Source organism: Mycteria americana, chromosome 14 (genome assembly GCF_035582795.1).
Source record: "Mycteria americana isolate JAX WOST 10 ecotype Jacksonville Zoo and Gardens chromosome 14, USCA_MyAme_1.0, whole genome shotgun sequence".
Taxonomy (NCBI): domain Eukaryota; kingdom Metazoa; phylum Chordata; class Aves; order Ciconiiformes; family Ciconiidae; genus Mycteria; species Mycteria americana.
In genome coordinates this window covers 7,728,943-7,752,579 of record NC_134378.1, presented here as the reverse complement: position 1 = coordinate 7,752,579, position 23,637 = coordinate 7,728,943, and positions in this window count along the sequence as shown.

The window sequence follows — 23,637 nt, the reverse complement described above, 5'->3', positions numbered from 1 at the left end:
AACAAGAAGTAAGGCTGAAGTCAATTTTTTTACCTTTCACACTTGGGGTAATCATGATGTAATCCTGCTGAACCTGACCTGAGAAGAATATTCAACGTGAGAAGATGTTTCTTGCTGAAAGGGAGCGAAGGAAACGTGCAGATACTGGTGAAGGGTTGTGGCACGCAGACCCGAATCCAGGAAATGAGGAATTAGCATGGAGCCATTCGCATGAAAGACCAGAAAACGTATTGTGTGGGATAATGTACTGCGAGAGGTCATTCCTACACTTGTTATGAATTATTTTAAGACATAAAGAGACCATGTCTACATTTCTGTCTGTCTACCCATAGTGGAACTTCTGGTGAAATCAGATATCGAGTTTTTTATAGTCAGATTAAATGGAAGTTGAATTTCCTCTCCAAAATATCATTAAAATGATGATTTTTGTTAGAATGAATCTTTGCCTTAGGATTGCTTGAAAGACACTGTGTGGATCGCTGTGCAGCAAACTATTTAGGTCCTGTAAATTAGATCCATAGAGGAAACTGATAAAGCACAGAAGTGGAACTAAGACATTAAAGCTTTACCTCTCATTTTTTTCTTGTTTGTTTGCTATTCAGTCCTGATAATTCATGGGGTTTTGGATAATTTCCTTTCTGAACACTGACACAATTAGTATATAATGTATGCATTATGTTAGCTTAAGTTTTTGGTAATTACGGAAAGCTGTCACCCTTAGAGCTGCCTTCTACTTCCATTCTTGTCTCTGAATTTGGTGGCTGAAATTTCTTTCAGTGTCATAAAATTTAGGGTTGTAAAATTCATATTGTAACTTTAACAGCCACATCTGTTTTAAACATTTTTGTTTTAAGAACTCAATGTGAATTTAATGACAAGGCAATAAAAGTAAAAGTTGAAGGAAATTATCACAGATTTGTAAAGCCATAAGATATGTTTCTGCACTTCTGTGGGCCATCAAATTACAAAGAAACAACCCAATTGCTTTTATTGTAGCAATTCTGCTCTTAAAGCATTTCATAGTTTAATCTATTAGCAAGAATTAACATTTCATTTCCATCAGTATTAATAATGACAATTATACCCAGGTGTAGGATATTGTCATTAGCATACAGACACCCACACCGTGTTCAGAAAAAAAATAGTCTACAGTGCTGCCACTGTGCTTGACAGTAGTAAATGATAAATTATCAACATATTTTGTGTGCCATCAAATCAATCTACAGAATCAAGAAAGTAACAAAAATCACTTTTGCCTTCAGTATCTTGCTACAGATCCAGCCTTTTGGATGGTGTAAGCCAAGGTGACGTGGCTGTTTATTGCTCCTTGGACCCCATCTGTACAGGAGAATGACAGACGTGCTGAGAGTGGAAGGGATCTCTGGAGATCGTCTCGTCCAGCATCCTGCTCAAAACAGGGTCAGCCAGAGCAGGTAGCTCAAGGCCATGTCCAGTCGGGTTTTGAGTACCTCCACAACCTCTCTGGGCAACCTGGTCCAGTGTTGGACCACTCTCACCAGGAAGTAGGTTTTTTGTAGGTTTTTCATAGCTTTAAATGGAATTTTTTGTGTTTGATTTTGTGCTCTTTGCCTCTTGTCCTGCCACGGGATACCACTGAGCCATCTTCTCATCTGCCTCCCATCAGATATTTGTGCACATTAATAAGGTCCCCCAGGAGGCTTCTGTTCTCCAGGCTGAGCAGTCCCAGCTCTAAACCTCTCTTCATATCTCACATGCTCCCGTCCCTTAATCATCTTTCTTGCCCTTTGCTGGACTCGCTCCAGTATGTCCATGTCTCTGTGGTACTGGGGAGCCCAGAAACCTTTAATAACAGCCCATCAGAAATGATAAACTTAATCTGATGTTTAGATTAAGGAGATCTGACACTAGATCTCCTGGTCCTTCTCTGCTTCTCCTTCTGGCCCGTTTCTGCTGATAAATGGAGACCACATGGAAAGCTGTAAAAATCTGTCCTACAAATCCCTTAACATTGCGTGTAATGTTTGTCAAATCAGAGTCACATAAACATTTATGTAAATCAATTAGGAGTGAGTGGCCAGGATTCAGGATTGCTTTCAGTATCACTTTCACACCTAAAACCCTTCTAGGCAGACCTGGTTAACCCAGTCAATATGTTACAAGCTGTCTCAGTGCCATCTTTTATATATGTTTGCAAAACTCATTATGGCAGAGGAAAAGAAGGGGTTTTAAAGAAGAAATTTAATGACTAGAAGCATTTCAGCAACCTATCCTGCCAAGTATAATTGCTGCCGTGGCCTCACTCTTGGCATGTGGTTGTGGCTCAGTTGTTATGGCTGTCAGTTTGGAGAACTGTCAGTCTTCTACAGTATTTAATAAAGCCATTATAAAGAACTCTTTCTTAGATAAGATTTTGCAAAGAAAGACAGGCTCTATCCCACTGACAACTATTTCGGATAAAGTGATTTACTAAGTATTTACAAGTGAGTTGCTGCTCCCGGCGTTCAGAGCTCACCGCCAGTGCAATAGTTAAAATGTTGTTGAAAACAGGTCCACTCAGGACAGATTTAAAATTGCTTCGTACAGTAGATCAAAGATAAGAAAAATAGTAGCACTGCAGGTTTAAAACACATTTTGATTCTTAGAGGGGCAACACTGAGCTCAAAGGAGTTTCTGTTACACCGGTAAGTGATGCAGTAAGTTACCATAATGCAGGTTTAGCATGCTCAGAGCTGTGGTGTTTTCCTGCTCTATCACTTTGAGATTATCATCTTCAATTCATACATATGCCATGGAGCAAATGCATAAGGAATACATATTTCACCAGTTCTTTTTAATTGCTCAACATAACTTATGTATAGACAGGATATGGCTTTCCATTGGCAAATTGACACACGGTTGTGCAATTTGTCTGTTTTGTCTGCAGAATTCCGTGGATTAAGTTAAAAGCATCTGCTGCAAATGTGATCCTTGCAGCCCTGCTTGGATATAGAAAGGTGCTAATAACTTGCCAAAATTTATGGAGCCTAAGGAACTCTCTGACAGATTCCTTGAAGTCTTGAGCTGATAAAAAAGCTTTCAAAATTGATTTTTTTTATATTATAGACTTGACTTCTGTATGATAATTTGCCTCGTCTGTGTAAGTTCACTGACGGCACACAAAACACGTAATTGAATGCAAGACTGCACCCAATTTGTCAGCTGTGTGCACAGATTCCTATTTTGCTTGTGTGATAATAATTAAGCACATCTCACACAGGAACTTCACATACTCATAATTTACTTTCTGTGTTATTTTTGGAAGATCTGGATCGGTAGACACTAAAAGACACATTTTCTAATAATAGAAAATATTATCCCAGTCCAACAACAACCTTAGTCTTTATTTTCTATGAAATCACAGGTCAAAATTTGCACAATAGCGGGTCAGCTGAATTGCAGGAGAAAAATTTAGGACAATCAACTAAATTTGTGCAAGATACTGGATCTACTCCATTTCTAAAGAAAAGTGTCCTGAGATCACAGTGGAAGCAGTAATTTAGTTATATGGCTTGTAGATATATAATTTTGTCATTCATAATGCACAGTGTCATATTTAATAAAACTGAGAGCGCATTAAGTACTTTTGCCTGATTAATACGTTATTCTTCAGGGTTTGCCATGAACAAAATAAAAGTTGTACAGAAAACTCTCCTTTTTTCAATTATTTTTAGTGCTATTTTCTATCCTCAGAAGGCTTGGGATGATACCTGCTGCATTTTAGGGTTGAGAAAGTGAAAAGGTGAATGCTACTCTTTGATTTTAATGAAGTCTGGGGCATTCAAAATAATTATTTTTGATTTATTTGGTTGTAAAAGAAATACCCCAAAGACCACTCTTTCCTTCACTGGCACTCATATTTACCTCCTGACTTCAATAGGTTTTATTACAGTTTGAAACTGAGATTGAATTTTTTAAATTTAAAACAAAAATATCAGTCAGAAAATTGCAGAAAGAGAAGATAAACTTGGACATTTGTTCCATTTTTACCAGTGGCAGGAGGTTTCATGCAGTATTAATGAGAGAAGAATTTGGATCTAAAAATGTAATTTGGTTTCTTATTTCTCTTTTCTGTCACTTCCACTGAAGAAACAGACTTACAATACGTCTTTGCTTGCTTAATGCTATTGCTAATTGCCCAGATGGGACTCTGAGAGACCATTAAGTGTCTATTGATTGTAATCAGCTTGCCTATGACAGATGAAGTTGGCTCTGGTAGGATTTTTCTTTTTTTTTTACCCTGTCTGGTGCTATAAACTGAGGTCTTTATGCTCTTGCTGACCGTGACTTTCCTGCATTGACTCTCATACCTTCTTCCAACCGTCCTGGTACTTTTTGTTATTCAGCCAGCCGAGCCTGTCAGCTGGCAAGTGCTGTCCTGCACGAGCAGTGCACCTAGCCCTGGGACTACGTAACTCCTGAGCATCCGTGCTGTATGATTGCTAGTGTTTGCTGTTGCTGGGGTTCAAGTGTTGAGAAATTGCATATGGTGAAAATACTGTTTTGTAGGAGTGATGACTGCCTGGGGCTCTGCGCCTATGCGTACCCACACCACCTTAACCAGGCCCAGGGGCTGCTCCGATGGTCACTTTTTGTCCTAGGTAAAATATGACATCCAACGTTTTTCTCGAGAGTCATCACCACTTTTGTGGATGAAGGTGTGTCAGTCCAGCCTGGTTATTAGCTAACATGAATTTGAAACTGCTTAGAGAGTCATCCATGTTTTGCTTAAAAAGTGTGTTGCATTATCGCTACCCCTGAGGAAGGGTAAAAGGGCTGCTCAGCCTCCCTCTAGTCGGAAGCCTAAATCTCTAGGCAGTGTTTAGTACATTGTCCAACAGCTAAAGAAATTGCTGTCTTAAAAATAAAAGCTGTCTACAAATAAAGAGGAAGAAGGAGCTGGGGAAATGTACGGTTTCAAGAGCATAGCAGGTGGTAGGACTGAGTGGAAAAGAAAAACGAGAAACACTGTGTAGGAAGAACAGATGCAGGGGAAAAAATGAAGAGAAAATTATCTTCTGGAAATGAAAACAAAGGCGGTAACAAAACTGTCAGCAATAGAAAAGGAAGTCTAGAGTTATAAAATGAGTAAAAATAGGTGTGATACTGGAGGTGGGGGAAAAGGTAGTGTTTCCCAGTAGGCCTTGTGCCTCCTTTGGGCAGGCTGCACAGGCTTCCCGCAGCTGTCCCTGGTTGGGATGGGACTTTGTGCAAGTGAAGGGAAGGACTGGAACCCAGCAGCACACGTGAAAACAAGGCTCCCTGGTCTGCAACGTGATAATTGTGGCATCTGCAGGAAATGCTGCTCTATAATGACAGGTCAATGAAATCGCCATAACTGGCAAATGTGTCGCGCTGATCACTCATGCTCTGAGCCCTGTCCGTCAACTGACTGGCATCAGGTTTGGTTGCTTCCCCCTATTCACAACTGTTACTTTTCGGTTTGGTCTGTTCAAATCCTAGTTTGATGATCCTGAACATGCCTCATGTAAACCTCATCCTTTTCTGGCTATTTCCTCAAGAGAGACAACTGCTTGCCCCGAAGCCCCCTTGTTTTCAGTGCAGTTGAAAAATTGTTGTAACACATTGAGCTGTGAGGTCAGGTTTCATCCCAGTTCGGGGGCCTCACGAGCTCTCGTGAGATGCCTCATTGATTCAAAGCACTTACAGTGACCTACTGGACTCTGTGTAATATAAGGTCTGTCTGTGTCGAGGAAATGTTCCATCTGTGTGCGCCATCCTGCAAACGGCTCGTCTGCGCCAAGGTCAATGTCGGCAGCTCAGCCTGCAAAGCTGTTGCTCGTGGGTCTCTTTGTACGATGCTGCCTCTGGAGTTGTACGTGGAGTGGGCACAAACAGACACGCGTGGGTCTACGCAGAGAGCGTGAAGCATGTGTTAATGTCTAGCAGCCAAAGGGCAGGGAGAACCGGAGGCAGGCGTGCATTTTTACAGCCGAGTGATTCAAATTTTGCTCTTAACTGAAGGACCATCCTTATCTTCACAGTGGCATAAACTTAGGGCTGAGCTTGGCCTCAGATGGAAAGTGAGGGAGAGTCCAGGATCTTCCTTCAAGTGTTGGGTTGGAAATATGTTATGTAAAAATAATGGCCAATGTTCAGGAAGAATCCGGCGTGGCTGGGCGAGCCCCACTTTACGCATCAGTCAAGTCTGAGCCATGGACCGGCTGACTCCTGACAGAGGACACATTTCCCGGTGCCAGACACAAATAGTTCCCTTAGGCTGCTCAGGGACCCGGGGCAAGGTGTGGGCTCTGCCTCCTGCAGCGAGCCAGGCCCGCTGACCCCTCTCCTAAATGCGGCTGCTGGCATACCCAGGTTTAGATGCAAAGAGAAACTCTGTGCGCTCCTCCTCTGCAATCCCCGAAGGGAAGGAGCACGTTTACCATCTGCACAGCACAGGTGTGGGTCCCCGTGCAAACGCCCCGCACAACCTGGCAGAGCTCGCACACTGCCTCGATTGTTCTGCCGGGCTGCCCTGCTCCGGTGCACAGCTGCGGGGAGACGGCCATCTGCACGAGCAGGGCTGCTGCGGCGGGGTACGGGCAGACCTTAGGCTTAAGTAGCAGCCATTCAAGAGCTGACATGAACTAATTTATGAGAAATTGCTTTTAGCAGGTGCTAACCTGTCTCGACCACGGATAATAGGATAGTTGCTATTGGGAATCAAACCAAAGAGCCATAAAACCTGAATATCAGTATGCAGTTTGCTAGCGAGCACAGCTGTTGCACTGTCATCATTTCTCTCCGTCGAAGAGACACCAATTCCTGCTGAATTCTGGCCAACTAAGTGCCAGGAATTAGAGCCATGCAATCACAGAGTAGCAATTGCCACTTCAATATTATTCAATTCTATCTGTGTGTATGCATGTTTGTCTGGCTGCCGCGTTGCCACATGCTCTTGACACCTACTGCAAATCTCTGTTCTTTGCTTACCCCCTCACTTCTACTTCTCTGCTAGAGTTAAAACAGAGGTGAGTATTTTTTCCTCTTCAGTCTCACCATATACGTCACTAATAGGACTTTTCAAAACTTTGTCAGTCACCTTCTGTAACAGCTTGAGGAATACTGTAGGGACATCTCTAGTAGCTGGATACAGGATATTGTATTTCTTAGTTTGTCCAGTTGAGTAATTGCTTGGAGTAGCTTTGTGGACTTGCACAACTGTTACTTGGAAGGAAGAGAAAAGCCAGTTGGGGAATCAAAATATTTCTAGGGTGGCTTACAGAAGAATTGGGTTAAAATCAACAGGTCAGGGTTTGATTTGAGATCATAAATTAGGTGCCTGGAGAGAATTTGTTGGGAGGAACAATGTTCAGCATATTGAAATGTTTTGAAAAAACACTGTTTATTGATGCACCATTTCTCACCATTAAAATAAAATGTTGCTCCTGCTTTTTGCACTTAATGCATGTTAGCTGCAAGATACTGTTGAAGGAAAGGGTGAGAATCAAAACTATTCGCCTCTCCCCTTGTTGTCTCTCTTATTCTGGAGAACACATTCCTGGAGGTGATACTCTTTGATAGTACTGTAGGGCTGGATCAGTGAGCTCAGTTCTCACCCTGGAAATCATCTGTTTGCACCAGGTAGCAGCAGGGAGCTGAGCCTGGAGAGGAGCTCATTTGGGCAGCAGCCTGCACGGCGAGCAGAGAACTCTGCTCCTCAGTCTGGCATCTTTCACTAACACCAAATTTGCTTTAAGGATAAAAAAAATGGAGCCAGAATGTGATTGAGAGCGAACATATGTTGGAAGTTCAGCTTAGGTAATAGAATAAGCTCTTCAAGAGTGGATTCTCTTTCTTCTCAATGTAAATAAATACTCATGATAGCCCCAGACATATTCATTTTCTTGCGATTCTCCCCCTTCCTTACTGGAGGTGGTGTCCTGTGCGTTATTGACGTGGGCTCATTTGCGAGACGGTGCTCTTGTCCATATGTGCAAGTCACTTAATAAGATGAGAAGCAATGTGTAAAATAACAAGAGTGTTGATGTAAAGTTCTCAAATGGCCAGCACTGGGATTAATAGTTAATGGCCTATTGACACAGAATATTTATTGATGAGCAACACAGGCTTCCAGTAACACCAATACAGGGTTGTTTTGGAAGGCTGCATCCTTTTTTTTAAAAAAAAGATCATAATTTAATTAGTAAAATGCATTTTATTGGTGTCTGTTACAGATTCTCTTACTATGGTTGTGGGGAAGTGTTCACTTTGAAAGAAACAATTTGAGGTAAAGAAAGACCCTGTAAAATCACAGCAGATTTTTTGAAAGGCCTGATGAGATTGTTATGGCTAACAACTCTTTCAGAAATGCTTGATAAGATAATTAAGAGGAAAATCAAATTTTGTGCTTTGGGGTATAAATTGATCAAAAAAATCTTTCCCATGCACAGCTGTCTAGTTAAGTATTCAAAATGCAAATGCATGTACATGTGAGTGAGTGTGATTTTTCCCAACCTTGGAAGCATTGGTAAGCGGGAGCGGCAGAGTGGACCAACACCATCCCCACCCCACGTCACCAGGGACGGGAGCAGCCCCGATCTGACAGAGGCAGCGGTCAGATGGAGCAACACCAGGCTGGGCTACGGCTGTGCTGGCTGTTCAGAGGAGGAGAAGGGATTACCCATGCCCCAGGTTCCTCCTGATCGCTCGGAGTCTGGTCGATGGTGACCCAGTGCATGTGCTGTGGGTCTGTTTCTCTCTTAGACTAGACCTTAAGACATTGTGATAAACCAGTGGTTCTTCACTGTGCCCAAATTCGGGTATGGACTAATGGCTTTGCTCAAGGAAAGAAACCAAAATCTCTGTACCCCTACAGAACAGCGTCAGTTCAACATCGGATCTGCTCTGCTACTGCCAGCGTGGTCATGCTGAGCTGTGTTCCCAATGCAGGCGTGCGGAGCCAGCGGCTCCAGACCTCTCAGCTCTCCTGAGCACCAGCACACCAGGATTACCGAGGACACCACGTGAGTTAGAAACAACTGAGCTTGACTCTCCGCTCCCAAACTGGAGACTAAACTAATTATGTTTTTATGGTAATTGAGCAGACTTAATGAAACAAGCTGGAGCAAATGGGTGAAGTTTTAGAATAACTCTTCCATGGTCAACAATTCTTTGGGGAAACTGTTCCCCTAGACTCAGTTTTTAATAGCAGTGTACTTTACACAAATCTTCACAGAAAAATGCTCCCAGGATAAGTAGTCAGTGGAGTTACTGACTCCAGAACTACCTTGGTGTAACTAAGGGAGCTTGGTCTGTATAAAGGCTTAGTGCTCTGCAGACTGCAGAGGGCTGGTAGTGAATGGGACGGGGAACCTCAGTGAAAAGTCAGCTCCTTCCCCAAATTACTCCGTGGGTGATGGTCAGGACTGCAGCAATGTGTGCTTGGTAGTCCCTTCCTGATCACTTCAGTAAATACAAACTCATTATCTTCACAGCTCGTGTATAGTATTTCCTGACTGATTCCTACAGGTTATATGTGCTATCGTTTTAAGGAGAACAAAAGTGAAAAAGGTAGTGGAATAAGATAAATTTGTTCACTGTGGTTAGAAGAGTGTGCTGGCACACTGACATGGGCAGGAATGCCAATATTGACATATACCTGCACGGATGTAGAAGCAAATGTAACCTTATAGATGTAGATGCACAAGTGCTAACAGAAACGCACCTACGCATATGCAGATTTTATAAATCTGCAAACATATAGACATACACCCACGTGACAATCAGTATAAATCTGTGATAAATGCACACTCTTGCTCACAGGCAGAAAGGCAGGTACCATGCTCTGGTACATGTGTGTCGTGGTTCAACCCCAGTCGGCAGCTACGCACCCCACAGCCGCTCGCTCACCCCCCCTCGCCCCAGTGGGATGGGGGAGAGAATCGGGAAAAAAAAAGTAAAACCCGTGCGTTGAGCTAAAGACAGTTTAATAGGACAGTAGAGGAAGAGAAAAAAAAATAATTATAATAATAACAATAACAACAATAATAATAATAATGACAAAAGAATGTACAAAACAAGTGATGCACAATGCAGTTGCTCACCACCCACTGACCAATGCCCATCCCATCCCCGAGCAGCGATCGCCGCCCCCGGCCAACTCCCCCAGTTTCTATACTGAGCATGACACCATATGGTATGGAATAGCCCTTGGGCCAGTTTGGCTGTGCCCCCTCCCAGCTTCTTGTGCTCCTGGCAGAGCATGGGAAGATGAAAAGTCCTTGACTGGTGTAAGCACTACTTAGCAACAACTAAAACATCAGTGTGCTATCAACATTGTTCTCCTCCTAAATCCAAAGCACAGCACTATACCAGCGACTAGGAAGAAAATTAACTCTATCCCAGCCGAAAGCAGGACAATGTGTGCACAGACATGGACACAGATGCCACCTGTAATTTTAGACCAGCTAACACATGCCCACACATCTGTTGGTGAGCACTGGGCAAAGTAGGTATCAATGAACTGACCTCTAAGTCTGGGCAAGTGAATTGAAACCTAGAAGCAGCAAGGCTGGCGCTTTTAATGAAGTGAATGAGAAATGAAAAAAAGAGAGATTGAAAGTGCCTGGTGCTGTGATACATAATTGATGAGACTCCAAGCAGGGCTTCAGTGTCTAATAAATTATTAAACACTGACTCATTAGGGAAAGATTTCATTATAGGATAATTTAATTAAATGACAAGCAAAAAGAGGAAAGAGCTTTAAGGGACTGAGTCCTTCTGGTTTTTCCACTGTGATACTGATGATTTAAAGAGAGAGGAGCCAAGAAATGATCCTGGGGGTGGGGAAGTTGTTTACTGTGCATGAGAGGACTGATCCTGGGTTTCCTCAACGCTTACATTTTCATTTAACTATTGCAAAGTGGATGTGGGCTTTTATTGTTCTGGTTTAAAGGCATTTTGCAGACACTTTTCCCGGTGTAAAAGACTGCCCTCATGGCAGGGCAGCTGAAAACTGGCCCTGGCAATGCTGTCCCAACTGGTGACAGAAATGAGATTGAAGGTGGTGGTCCCTGGAGGGTGCAGGGCTGGAGCTGCAGCCAAGGCCAGGCTTTGCTCCCAGGGGCTCCTGTGGGGCCAGGACTTGGGTGACCCTGGTCGGTCCCTCACCAGCCCCTGCCAGCCACCCTGCTCCAGGGGACAGGACGGCACAAGAGGGCGTCCAATCTCAATTTTCAATCATGAGTGGAGCCAGATCTCCATCCTGAGCAGGGCAGAGGGATTGGGTGCCACCACCGGAGCCATGGACTGCCTTTGGCTGACCTCTGTACCTGTCCAGGGCACCTACCCATTGTCTTTCAGAGGAAATAAAGTCCCTGTTAATATCACTGTACAGGTATACATGGAAGGCAGTGTAGAAGACAAAGACCACTCGTGGTGTAGCTCACAGGTGGGTGGTGTCACCAACCCGAGAACAGGAGCAGAACGAAGAGCCAGGTCAACACTCCTCCGCAGCTCAGGTGTGTTTGGATCCAAGGGCCTTTTTTTTTGATCCGCATTTAAAGAGAATGAAGATACATACCATCTAGATCCCTGAAGACAGATTGAAGGGATGCTGAGTCCTCTGGTGAATATTTGGCAGTAGCAAGAGGGCTGTTTGCGGCCGGGCCAGGGTGTGCAGCCACAGGTCCCTTGGGTTCCCGCGTTGTCTGGGCTTTGTGGAGGGGAGAGCTTCCAAAATCACTCTGCGGGCACTGCGGGAAGCAGGGGCAGGGAAAAGAGACTGAGTGTTTGACATCTTCCCATGATTGGAGGGGAGATCTGTTTTCATTTGACATTTTCATCATCAGGACAGAAAGTTGTATAAAGAGTGACTTTTTTCTTCTCTTTTCCTAGAGGGTGTTTTTTTACCCAGATGACTTTATTGCTCCATCTCGGTTAGGTAAGGACATGGGAAGGGGCAGCTGGGAGGAAGGAGACAGGGTGGTCAGGTCAGAGAGAGCCATGGGACAGCAGCGATAGTGAGCTGGGCAACCCAGGGGGATTTCCTTCTGCATCTGTTCTGGTGAAGGTTGGTGAACCTCACTAAGTTCTTCCCCCCCCTTTTTGCTTAAACAGTGTCTGAAACAAACATATCTACAGACTCGTTGGGTTATTTGATTGCTTTGCTCGGGGCTGTGAGCGGGACGGCTGCCCAGCTGCTGTCTCTGCACAAGGAGGTTTTCAAGATGGAACAGACAAGGTCAGGTGCATCCAAACTGATAAATAAAACAAGAACTTGCAAAATGACAAGCATAGCAGGAGCAGAAAATCCTCATTTCCAAGCAGCTACATTCAGTATCTGTTTTACTTTGGAAAGATGCATGCAGCTGTCTAACATTTGCTCAAGCCCTCAGTTTTGGGCCCCATTTCAATTCCTTCAGGCTTTCCTAGAACCAAAGTATATCTGCAAAGTAGGCTACATTAAGGCTGAAATTTTGCAAAAACTGTGAGGTTATTGCAAAACCAATAACACCTCATTTTTTTTTTTTTATTTTTTTTACAATGTGAAGATAAAGAGCACATGAAAATTATCTTTGATTGAAGGAATCTGTTCACAGGGAAAGCAAGAAGAGGGAAGGAATGATGAACACAAAGGTGATGAAGGCACATCAGGCTGTGTTAATAAGAGTGCAGCCAGCAGGTTGGAGAAAATGGTGATTCCCCTCTGCTCCACAGCTCTGTGACCCCTCCTGGAGTGAAATGCTGGTTCTGGGCTCCCCAGTTTAAGATACTAGTAAACTGGAGGGAGTCCAGTGAAGGGCCACTAAGATAGTCAGGAGGCTGGAGCAAGCGCCTGGGTGAGAGCTGCAAAAGGCTGACGGGGATCTTAATTGCTTCTAATTGCCAGGCTCTTCATCGGGATTGTAACAGGTAATTTTATTCCTCCAAGGATCTTTCTGGCTATCAGATTGTAATAAAATGCTCAGCTAGATGTCATTCTTAAGTGTATAGTAAGTAGGAAGAATACCTTTGCCTTTTATCACGAGAAGAGAGTTCTTCATGAATATAAAATTGTACTTAACCGCAGTCGTTTGCCAGCAGATTACCCCCAGCTCCTCCCTACGAACGCTGGTCTGTCGGGGTGCTTGTTTACTGGTTGTGACAGAAAAACAGGAAATGGCTGGGATTTTATGCTGGAATGCAACCCTGTGGTGAGTGTGGTCAGAAATTTGGGAAGCCCCCCAGAAATGCCAACTTTTTTATTATTGTTCAGAAAAGAAAGAGCCAAGAAAAAAAAAGGCCTGTCAGACAAAGGAGGAATCTGACAACATCTGTCTCTTTAAAATCACCTATAATTGCCTGAGAGAAAGGAAACCAGTCCAAAAAGCACTTATGTGCACTGCGAGAAGAGATTATTCTGTCTGAGACCGACTGTGTCAGCTTTGGTTCAGAGTCTCATTAGATCCTGGCACAAAGCTGTGAATATGCATGAAAGAAAAGACCTTTCCTAAGTTTTTTTTCTGCAGGGAAAGCCAAAACTGGGCTATTTCAACTAAAAAAAACCTGCAAGAGATGATAGAAAGTATGAGTTCTTGGCTGTCTGGCTGAGCCTTCTCAGGTTAGCATGGAAGCTGCTGCTCTGCTAAGGCGGGGAGGCTCTAGAAAACTTGTGGCAGCCAGAAAGTCCATGAGATGTAATTGTTGGCTGGGCCAGATAAATGAAGTTCTGCAATCATACCTGGACCTGTCTCACTGTTCAAAATCAAGGAACCTACTCTGGTAAGTCCCTTTAACTGGTGACCTGGGAAATGGAGCTGGGATGCTTAATTTCAACAGATAAGTAAAAAACAATTAAGCGAAAAGACAGTGGAAAAGATAAAGCAGATCACAAACTTAACAGCAATTAACATATTCCGAGTCGTACTCCTGAACTGTCTTGCAGCAGCCTGATGCATGCTCGTTGCTTCCCTTACTTGCAGGTGTAGTTCATTTGTGAACTTACTGTGTTTAGTACGAGGTGGTTGGCACAGGAACAGTCTCCTTAGTCTCTGAAGAGCTCAGTCTTTAGCATTATATTTTCTTTTCAAGATCTCCCTGAATGAACTCAAAATTGCCTTTCTGCAAATATTCTTTGACAGATCTTAGTGTGTGAGCCTCTTCCCCTTCCCTTATAAAAACTTTCACTTTGAGCATTTCTTGCTACTGTGCACAAAATATCTGTGATAAGAATGAAGATAGATGCTGTGGTCACATCTTCCTTCCTCTGCTTGACAATGAGCATCAACTATTTCATTTCAGAAACGATGGCACATGCTCACGTTCCTATTGATGTCAGAAGGATTACTTTTCTCATTACTCCTACTTACTCTGAAGGACAATTTTGGAGAGACAGTAGTCAATGAAGCTGAAGAAAACTGTCTTAATAACGCAAATTAATATTTTTGCATGACTGCCCAAATGCAGTGCTTTCTCTGTTCTAAGAATTCAGTAACAGAGCTATGAAGAACTCCTGAAATCTCCCAGTTTTATGCTGTGAATTTCGAACTGCCAAAGATTTAGAAGTCTGGCTTGGTTTGCATAGATGCTCAGAAGATGATGCTCTCTTTGGTCTGCAGAGGGAGCAGATAATTTTCTAAGGAAAAGTGTTTCTGAGAAGAGTTTCAGGAAAAGTTGAAATCATCCGTGGATTGTCTGTCAGCTGATGGATCAGGCTTTTCCTCTGGGGTGAGGAAGAAAAGAAGTATGAAATGGGTAGAGGGGGAAAGAGGTGAGGAGAAATACTTCCCCCATGTTACTCAGGTTTTGCATGCATTCACTTTTGGCTGTACATGCACAAGACCAAATTTTTTCTCTCATTTATCCCAGAGTAAGTCTGAGTGACTCTACTAGTGCTCACAGGTATCTTCTTGCCTCCAAACAAGTCCCTCTTTGCTTCTTTGACCTTCTCCTGAGCTGAGGCCATCCCCACAAGGTTTTGCACCACAGCTCAGTTAGGTCTTTAGCTACCACTTCTGCAGCTTCTAGTTACAGAAGAACTAACATTCATCCTGGCACTCCTTCCTAGGGCTCATCACTGCAGCGATGTTGGCATCACAGCTTGCAGACTACATTTTTCCTGGCCATGCTGATGATAGGGGATTACTGCAGCAGAGCTGGACTTGGCACAAGCTTCCAGAGCCAGGCTGGCAGGAGCACTGTGATCGCGGGCGGTCCTGGCAAGGGAGGTGTCGCAGCTTCCAGGTCCACTAACCCCTCCTACCCTGTCACTGAACCGGGACTTGCATGAATAAGGTTATTTGGGAACCCTGTTCCTTGATGAAACTCCTTTTGGGTATAAATGTCCTTCTCTGCCTTCTGTTAGCGGGACTGTTAGGGTATTTGTCAATCCTTGATGGAAAAGGAGTAGAAAAGAGATTTATCTAATGGAACAGGTCATTTGAAGAGCTTTAGTTATCTACGTCTAGTTCCTGGCACTCCCACAGTTTTGTTTGGTGATCCTTAGAAACCATGTAACCTCCTGCCTCAGTTTCTCCAAATATAAAATGTAGAAGTCTCCCAGATGTGCTGTGAAACTTACTGCTGGTCTGAAACTTCCCCGGGAATGAAAAGACTATCCTTTGCACCCATGGCATCTTTTGAGTTAATGGTCTCAAACTGCTTTGCAGACATTACATAGCCCCAAAGCCTGGAAGTTAGGCAAACAAGATGATTGATTCAAATGGTGCAAGGGTGGGACGGACAGACGTCCATCTCAGCAGTACCATCATCTGATGTAAGTACTGGGGGCGTGCTATTGGGGTTAGCGTAGCCCTGGGGAGGGAAGGGTGGTGGGCTGCTAGACCTGCCGTGTGCTTTGAGAACAGCCCAGAGCCTCATCCTCTGGCTCCAGCAGCCTCACCAGCAAAGCTCTTCTGACTGCGGTAAGAAATGACCACACCGAGTTGTGGAGGTGCTTGTTGCTGATGCTCTTCCCCAGAGCCGGCTGCCCTGCATTGAGGTTTGAGAAATAGTTTCTGCAAAGCCTTCAGAAACTTTGTGGGTGGAAGTCGTGGTGGCAGAGTAGTCTTTAACATTATTCTTCTTCTTTGTTATCATAATGATTGTTTTGAAAGATTTGACTTGCTGTTTTTCAAAGAGATTTTCTACCTGATATGCAGAAAACCACCCCGAGGGGGAGGAAGAACCCTCTCCAGTGAAAGGCTCCCAGTTACAGCCCAGAGCTGAGACAAGGCCCTCTTTTATTTTGCTACTCTACCTGCTTTACAGGCTGATGACTCAAAAGGATTTAAATCCTCTCTGTCTCTCCGTTTCAGAGGTAAAACATTGGGCTTGTTCTCTCGCTGTGACCTCCAGGAAGTTTGGCACATTCCTGAAGTAAGATTGACCCCGAGTTCCTTTTTCTGATGTTTTTGGATTAAGCCAGACTTGGCATTCACGTGGGCTGTGATACAGTCAGCGTTCCCCAACTGTGATAGTTTGTCATGGGTCAGCACAAGCGAAAGTCTGTTCAGCAGAAGGTCGCAGTGCTGCAGCAGGGCTTCCTGCAGATTAGTACTGCAACGCGTTAAAGCAAGAGGAGGGGAGCGTGTCCGAGTAGGCTGAAACCCTGTGGGTGCCACGGATCAGCCCTGATGTGCTGTGATGCTCCAACACACTCAGAAATGCATTAAAAGCTGGTTTATGAACAGAATTTCTGTTGGGTATCTCAGGCTGCCTCACTCACTGCACAACTCGCTGTTGTCCCACGCTGGATTGTGCGGAGCGTATTTCTGCGACGCGGGCTGATGTTTCCAGAGCTGTTGAGGCCAGTTAGACACATCTTCCATTACTCACCTCAGTTCTTCTCAAAATGCCAACCATAACTTCATTGGTAACTGAAACCAGACAGAACTGGAAGTCTGGGAATAAATGCAGCCTGGAGTACAGCAGGAGGCACTGCTGTCTCATTGAGGGAAGATCTGAGGTCTGAGATCTCATCTCTTTACAGATGAACCAGGTATATGGTGTGTGAGACCCCGAGGAATGCGTTTGTGGCACTCTACTGGAGTCAGATAGCGAGCTTAGATCCGTGGCTCTTAAAGCTTCCTTGGAGAGCGCTTGATTCTGCTTAGCTACGTGTGTATCCAATACCATAGCATTGATAACTTCTGAGCGTCCTGCACTCCAGCTGACATTAACTATGATTTCTACGTGTTATTGCTGAATGTGATTGTGTCTAGGGGTACTTTTTTTTTCTTTTCCTTTTTACAGTTGATTAAGAAGGCTGCAGGAGTATGCTGGGTTTAATTTATTTTCTGTCCATTGGTATTTCTAAGTTCAAAAACACAAAAAAATTACAGGAACAGGCCTTTATAGCATGATGGTCAGACTTGGGAATAGTTGGGTTTTTTTTATTTTTTTATTTGGAGTACTTGGAGTGCTTACATCTTATCTGAGCAGTGAGGAGTGCTGGATCTTTACTAAAGAAATTCTTTCTTCATTCATCACTGGAATGACTGCTGTTTTGAAGTTACAAAATTCAAAGTTTAGAAATTCTGAGTAAAAGTCTAATTTATTATATAGTTTCATTCTGTCTTCAGTGTTTGCTCTTCTTCCTGAACCCTTCCAGCACCTCCCATCCCAAAAGCACCTCCGAAGTAGATATACTAGTGTTGGTGACCATGAGTTATGTAGATCTACCCTGGTCAGCACTGGATTGCAGAAGGTGAAGCACTCCAAGAGCTCATTTATTATAGTGTTTCAAGTGTGGTTACGAGAGGTGGAAAATATTGAGTCTCTGGCACAGATACAGCAGCCTAATCTTTTCCCTGAGCAAAATCAAAAGCTCTGAACAGAGACTAAAGAGATGAGAACCGAGTTTCTTTCTTACAGACTTGCTGAGGCTTTGGGCAGGTCTGACAGTACGTAAAGCATAAGCTCCACATTGGATGGCTGGAAGGATTTGTGCATTTAAATGCAAGATTTGTGCATTTAAACGCAGCATTAAGAGGAACCTTAAGCACCCATTTGCTGTGACCAAAGTTAGCGCTGGCTATCTCTGGGAGACCGTGCCCTTCCAGAAGCCCTTCCTTTGCAGGCATCATCAGTAGCTTTCTTGCTGTGGTTCGCTGCGTCTTAACCATTGCAAGGTGCCTTTTGTGAGTTTCTTCAGAATTTTGATTTTTTTTTAATAAATTTCCAGGATAGGCCATATTTCATATGAAAAAAACAGAGCAAAAGAAGGAGAGGAAGCAGTGGAGTGGAGTGAGAAGAAAGCTCTAAAACTCCAGAGACCTTTCAGTTACTTTTAACTGTCCTAAGAGGCATTATAAATAACTATCACAAGCCCAGTTTTTCACCCTTCATTAGGTATTCCAGTCCAGCTGTATTTATTGATGTTGATTCTCCAGCTGAGCAAAACTTCATCATTTGTAGTACTTGAGAAAGTCAGCGAAAGACTAAATGCAGAGCTGATGTTGGTAGACAGAGTACAGACCATAGCCAAGAAAGCTGCATTTCTGGCTCCAAATAATATTTTCCAACCCCCTCCATACTCGGAGAATTTCCAGATCCCCATTTAACTTCTTAAATTATTGTATGTAACACCTGAAATCAAATGTAGACATGACTTTGTCTTTAAGCAGGGAGTCAGGTTTAAAATTATGGCACCTAAGAGCCAAGGGAAATTTTCTAGGTGCTAAATTTGGCTCCAGAGCTGCCATTTCCCAGCACAGTAGAATAGTTCACCCCAAACCAAGAGGTCACGGCAAAGCATAAATGAAGGTGTTAATGTAAAACCCCAAATCCACACACTTCTTGATTTATGGAGTTGACTTTGCTTTCTAGGAAAGAAGAACAAGATTCGTTAGAGAGGAGGATGGAAAAATTGCTTTCATGTTTTTCATGTCACGAGGCTTAGATTTGCCATTTGTTCCTGCCACTGATAGTTCAGGATGCCGCAGACGAGCTGTGTTTCATGGTGGTTTGTGGAGCCTCCATAGGTTGCAGCCCTGGCAGGACTGGAGGGGCTCTACCAGGCAGGGAGCATGGAGAAAGAGGGACTAATGAGACTGTGAATATGTATATATGCTAATAGAGGCACATGGGCCTCTATGGAGCAAAAATAAATGGCGTAAAATCCTGTTGTGGTTGACCTCCAGGACTAAACTGCTCCTGTTCTCAGCCCCCTCCTTTGCTGCAGAGGTCCGGGAGATATGTTTGTAGCTATGGCAGGGCAGGTGTACCTGCAGTTATCAGGATCTCCAGATTGTGAAAAATGTAAGGCGTGGATTTACTGAAAGGGAGGGTCAGTGCAGAGGGAAGGAGGGACAGTTAATGTCACAGCTCCTCTTCTCCTTCCCACATTAGCATCACTCATGCTGGGTGCTTTATGTTACAGGATGGGAAGAAGTTGTATCACTCCAAGGTCTCTCCCCATCATTCCTATTAAAACCATTGCAGTCTCTACCCCTGAAGGCCTTTACCTACTGAAAGGCTCTGCTGATCCTGCAATAAGACAGAGAAGTGGGAAAACACAGAGAAGAAAGCCTGCATTTGAATCATGGCAGAGTAGATCAATGGGATATTTAAGCATGCCTGCTATTGCATAGGGATGAGTCCCTCTGCATCTCCCTGGATGGCACCTGATGCTGTGGAGCTGCTGTAACTATGCAAACTCCTGAGGCTCTGACCTCAGCAACAACGAAAAAAAAGCAACAGAAAGAGTTTTCCGCCAATAGATCCTCCTCTGCCCTTGGTATCTGTAAGCTACAGTGGGTGACCGCAGTGTGAAGGTAAACCTTGCATTGACATGGAGAGTGATGAATGGTTTCTATCCTGAAATCCAATCTCTGAAATTGATTGCACCGTCACGGTAAATCCATTACTGGAGCAACCCATTTTACCAATACCACATTTCAATAATTTATTTTAGAATAAAAGGCTTTTTAAAGTATCAGATGAAATTAAGGCCAGTTCTTTGATATCTGTAAATACTGGAAGCCCTGCTTCAGATGGAAGTGTCATAGATACTTCCTGAAAGCAAAATTATATTTAATATAGATAACAGGCTAGAGAAGGGGGGAGGGCTAAGGGGAAGGGCAGGAATCTCATTGAATGTATGTACCTCCCTGTTTGGGAGTGGCCAGTTCCGTGGTCTTTATGTAGGCAGAATTGCTCAATGGCTTATATTTTGAAAATCTGCAGAATAGTGGTTAATAAATGTAGGGACCAACAGTTCTGTGAGTTGTGTCTTTGCACCAATGTTCAGACAGGCCAGTGTGCTTTTATTCAGAACTAATTAGGTGTCAGATACAAACACCCAAAGTGGATCAGGCCATAAGTCCATCTAGCCTTGCACCCTGTCTTTACCAAGGGCTGGTAGTGGGTAAATGTAAGACAACAGGAGCAACCTCATGTGTCCCGTCACAGCACCTCGTGAGCTAAGCTGGAGGGACTTCCACTGAGGTGCTTGGTACCCCTTGGTAGACTTCTTTATTTCTTTTGCATCTAGAACTGTATGAAAATCAGAGCATTAAATAAGTGTTAAGTCAAAAGGAAGACACATTGTTCACAGTAGTCAGCAAGGATAACTAGCATTGGTATCAACTTCCTAATTCTCCTTGTTAAGGTTTTGAGTTTGTAGTTATCTATATAGACCTGGTTATTTAGCTCTAATGTTAACTGTGAGTAGCTCTTAGGAATCTATGTATTTCTCAAGAAAGCATCATCTACAGACCCCCTGGATTTGCACAATCCAAAAGTTGCTTTCTGGTACTACATGCGTGTGTGTGTGTGTGTTGACCTGGATGGAGTAACCCAGCACCTACGGCAGTGTTGAACAGCATCACGTGAGCCCAGACATCAGAGACAGAAAGGCTGGACAGTCCATTTTGGCTGTAAGTACAGGCTGTCTCTGGTGGTGTCTTCCAGGATTTTGTTCTTAGGTGATACATCACTGAGTCACTGGGAACTGAAAAAGGTAAAAATGAGACAGTATGCTTTATTTATGGGTCATTTTTATCTTGCTTTGACCATTTTCAGAAGTCATACTCTCTCCTAGTTGGTGAAATGATGATTTGTAGAGCTTTGTGCCTTTTCCTATAGGACTTGTTTTACTTGAGATAACAAAACAATCTGAAAGAAGCAGCAGCACCCATGCCCTGCCTGTGCACACGCCTCTGTCTTTGGCTGCAAACACTACTACAAAATAAATTCACAGACTGCTCAAGATAGGCTCTTGCTTTGGACGAGACTGTCCTTTTCTAACACGTGGTCTCTGGTTATGACACAACACGTTAACCAAATGCTGTGTTTGTAACCATGGCTATTCCCCTGCACTATGGCCGGACTCTGTACTGCATCCCCGCTCCAGGCAGAGCAGCGCTGACCTGTTGTGAAGCAGCCGGTGCTGGTTTTAAGGCAGCTGGAGGTTTCCTTCTTCACAGTGTGATGCTCTGCAGCTATCAGAGCACTGAGTAATGGGATCTGGGCTTAGGAAGCTGAAAGAAGGGAAAATGCAAAGCAGGGGTATATCCCCATATTTAATAAACATGTAACATTTTACCCTCCATCTTCTGCCTGTTTACAATACAAATAAAATGAGCTGCCCTTGGTGTGACATTCCTTGCATTTTTACATCAGCTTAACCCTGGAAAAGCTTAATCCTGGTTTAATGGTCTTTTAATAGAAGTGGTCAGTAGTTTGGTAAATGTTTAAGTGACAGGTTGACAGACGTGGAGTTAACACTTTAATCCTGGCTGCAGGCCAAATGGCTACCAAGCTGGTTTTTCTTTAAACCTGAGAGTGGGGCATTTATTTCCAACTCAGCCTCAGGTTAGAAGTGGTGGCTTAGACAGCAAAGTTTGCTCTGAATGTTTACAGGAGGAAAATGGCTGTCGCACTGGGTTATCAAGAGGTACCTTTGGGTGGTGTGAAGCATTTCTATCCCAAACATTTGACAGACAATTTCCTTTTCTGCTGCAGCATGCAATAACATTATTACAGGTGGGTCTGAGTGCTCTGTAGAAAGATTGTCTTTCTCTTAAATGCCGTAGACTTTCTCTGTAAGTGATTGCTATGATACAGAATCATAGAATCATTTGGGTTGGAAAAGACCCTTAAGATCATCGAGTCCAACTGTAAACCTAGCACTGCCAAGTCCACCACTAAACCATGTTCCTAAGCACAACATCTACGCTATCAAGAATTCCAGAAGCAAAATATTAGACGGAAATTTCTCAGAATAAGCAGGTACTTATAAATGTTGTAAATAACAGTGTCTCTGTGCACTGGGCATCTTGGAAGAATTTCTCACAAAATCAAGCAAGGGTTTAGAGCTGAGCTTTTGTGATAAAATCTGGACTACAGAGCCGATGCCCTTGTAATCCAGATGTACTCGCCTCCCCGGACCATGCTGCCCCCTGAGCCAGCTCCTTCCCCAGCTCTGGCAGTGCACGGCTGGTGCCTGTCCGTACGCACCCCTCCCCGGTTGCGCCGGTGCAGGAAAAGCACAGCACTGCTCAAGTAGCTACGGACCACGGTGCAGCAAGAGTTAAAGAAAGAGACTGATGCCTCAGGCCACCTGTGAACCCAGTGCAGCTCTCGGAAGAGAGAGCAACATGCTGGGGTCCTATAAGCCTGTGATATGCCATCACTTGATTTAATGCATTTCTTATGTCAGTAGTTCTCTGAAAAGGACTGAAAAAATTTCTTTTATGTTCCAGACCATATTTTGCTAAGATCAATCTGTTAAACAGTAAGTTTTAATTTTACGGGAACAGTCTGTCTTCCTTTACGGAGGAGGGGTTGAACAGATTCATTACTTGCTACCAACTTACATGGGAAGCAGTGAGTTAGTATGAACAGACAGCTTGAACATATTTCAACTGGTAAAAGAAACTTTATATTTTTTAAATTTACACACCATACTTTTAGCTGTGCTTTATTTTTCCCTTCATTTTGGAATTTACCCTGCTAAGATTTTTGTTATATGTTCAGCATGTGTGTGTATGTTTGAATATATGTCTGTATATAAAGTATATTCAGTTTGGAATGACCTATTCACAGAGGGATAGAGTAGAAAAAACTCTCTCCCAGTGATTGACAGTTGCACTCAGACCGTGGGGATTATGGGGGATCAATGAGGATTATCTCATTTACTTTCATTAACCCTTGAGTTTGCTTTGCCAGTTTTCTTCCACATGCCACTCAACTGAATGTTAACAGTTTCTTTTAACAGTCAACTTTGCTGCCGAAGTCGAAGGCTGGTTTTTAAAGATATGTTTTAGTGCTCTAAAGTGGTTAGTGATAAAGAGAGACATACAATGTTAAATGTCAGTAAGAACTGATGCTCTGCACTGCTATAAAAACCCTGTTTCAGAATTTATCCATTTTATCTAATTAACTCAGCTCAATGGAAACAGAAATTTAACTCCTATGGGCGTTTTCTTCCTAACATCCCACAATTTCTTTGTAGGAACTTTTGAGATAAAATTGAACAGAAAATTTAATTCCTTTCACCTATGGTGAGCAGTTCAATACCTGTCTACTTAAATTTGGTACTTTCATGCATTACACATTGTAAAAAATTCCTGTTGGTGTTCAAGCTACACATCTAATTCCTGCTGGTGAGAGATACCAGTCAGACCTTCAGGAGCCGAAGTTAAAAAGCAGGTAGAGGAGATGGTCCTTGGA